Source organism: Balaenoptera musculus, chromosome 11 (assembly GCF_009873245.2).
Source record: "Balaenoptera musculus isolate JJ_BM4_2016_0621 chromosome 11, mBalMus1.pri.v3, whole genome shotgun sequence".
NCBI classification, from domain to species: Eukaryota; Metazoa; Chordata; class Mammalia; order Artiodactyla; family Balaenopteridae; genus Balaenoptera; species Balaenoptera musculus.
In genome coordinates, this window is record NC_045795.1 from 59947778 (window position 1) to 59950253 (window position 2476).

The 2476-nt window shown below is 39.2% G+C and overlaps 1 non-coding gene across 1 annotated transcript; it reads left to right on the forward strand.

The window, feature by feature from the left end:
* The first annotated feature begins 1769 nt into the window (after positions 1-1769).
* On the forward strand, positions 1770-1842 carry TRNAQ-UUG. Its single transcript has one exon. It is a non-coding gene; the product is annotated as a tRNA-Gln (tRNA).
* The last annotated feature ends 634 nt before the right edge of the window (positions 1843-2476 follow it).

A 2476-nucleotide genomic window follows, 5' to 3' on the forward strand; every position in this document is an offset into this window, starting at 1 on the left:
TTTGCTAAGACGGACACAGCTTCGCTGGGCACAGCAATTATTCTAAAAACACCTGGAGCATGAAATTTTCAAATGCCAGAATGACGGTGGGTCAGGCTGGTGCCGAAGGTATTCTTTGTGTGATGCCACAGGAGAGGCCGGGAAGCTTTTCCAGGAGTTGAGATCTGTCCTCTTTCTCTACCTGTCCTGAAGCAAAGGCTTGGGATTTGAATCCATTGGTGCAGGATTCTCCCTGTCCTGATTCTCACACAAGAAGAAATCTGGAAATCACAGTGGATTGCTTATGCATCAACCCCGTGGAAGGGTAGCCAGGTGTTCTTTGCTTTCTGTTTCACAGATACATTCAACTGACATTTAAAGACAAAAACAAAACAAAACAACAACAACAAAAAACCTGACCTGTGATGCTTTCACCAACTCCTTACACTGAAAATTGTTAGAAGAATTAAGCAATCCTCTGCTTTTTAGGAGTAGCAGTTTACACGTAGTTGATGATTTTTTTTTTAAATCTTCTTTGCACAGAAGAACGCCAGCTAAAAGATGTAGAAGGAGTGAACACATTTAAAAATCTCCCAGTTTGCAGCCCTGAATGAAGTGATTCAGACAATGATTATCAATGAGAGTTAAAGCCATTAGGAATTAGAGTAGAATCAAGTCATTTTTAGTTATGTGGAAGTGAGAAAATCTACTTCCCATCTGTTCTTTCTCAGGAATTCACCAAGATGTGAGCCCCACCCCCACCAAATAAGGGAGCAGACATGGCCCCCATGAAACAGTGGAGTCAGCAGAGAACGGGGTGAGAAGAAGTCGGAGAGACGGGCAATCAGCTCAAACAGGAACAGAGGCCGGAAGGCTGGAGTCTGGGGGCGAGATCTGAGAGATCTTATACTGTCCAGAATTCGGACTGAGGCAAATAATTTAAAAACAAATGGAAAGATCTTTTTTAACTCCAGGAACAAGAAAAACCAGCCTGTTCAAGGAAGGTGCCGTGATCACAGCACACTAGCTGGCTCTGCAAGGAACAGTGTTTACATAGTCACAACAATGCTGTCACTGTTGAATGATTTTCCACTTTAGAAATTTACCTAGAGTCAAGCAAGAAGACTCAGGACAAAAGGATACAACATATGAACATCCTCTGCCTTGACAGTGTAGACATTTAAGTACAGAGACTGGAGTGGAAAGGGGTAGGAGATCTGTAGGGATGTTAACACCTTCATCTTACCAAATGAGGAGGCAGAAGACACTATTATTGACCTTACAAGAAACAGAGTTTTGGGAGTTCCCTGGTGGCCTAGTGATTAGGATTTAGTGCTTTCACTGCCGAGGGCCCGGGTTCAATCCCTGGTCAGGGAACTGAGATCCCACAGGCTGTGCGGCACGGCAAAAAAAAAAAAAGAGTGTAAGCAAATCTCCAAAAGTGACAAATTTAACCCACAGAAATTGTAAAGAATGATACTAATATATTGGGCCATTGGAGAGAGACGGAGACGTAGTGGAAGGGAACTAAGTCCCCATCTGTCATAGCAGGAGGTCAACAATGAATGTCCAAAATTGATCAGTCTCTACTTTAAAATATGGAGGTAATTTTCAGAAGAAATAGCTAAACGTGTTGATAAGGGCCATCTCTGAAGAGTGGGGCTCAGGGGGGGAAAGGTGAAGGAAGAAACAGTTTATACACCTTCATAAACCTTTTTGTACAATTTGAGTTTTTAACCAAGAACATGTAGTACGCCTCTTAAAAGACCTATATTAAAAATATAAGGAATTCCCTGGTGGCCCAGTGGTTAAGACTCGGTACTTTGACTGCCATGGGCCTGGGTTCAATCCCTGGTCAGGGAACTAAGATCCCAAAAGGTACACGGCACAGCCAAAAATTATATATATATATATATATATATATATATATATACAGTTATAATATACAGTTAAAAGAAATGTACAACACCATTAATTTGGGAATTATCGTCATCCCATGGATAAGTATTATGTCGATTTTTTAAAAACATACATAGAGTTAACAGAATTGCAACTCAGCAATTAACATGGGAATTACTGACACCCATAATGACTGGGTCTTTCCACTCTTGAGTAGGTATGTCTCTTAAATTATTCATGTTTTCCTTTACGTCTCTGAGTAAAATTTTTGTCGTCTGTTTCTATATTGTTTCTGTGTATTTCATGTTGAGTTTATCCCTAAGATCTTTATATTTGTATTCCTATTTTGAATGGGATTTTTAAAGTAAAATCTATAAGTGATTATTGCTGACATAGAAAAATAATTGATTATGCTATTTTTAAGTATGACCCTCATACTGTAATCTTATATTACTGTAAATGATTTTTCAGTCTAATCTCTTGGGTTTTTTTTAAAATAGGTGATAATAATACCATCCGTGAGTAATGATTAGCTCAGCCTTACTTCTGCTTATTCCTTTGCTCTATTTACTGTATTTTGTAAGTTGTTAAGTAACAG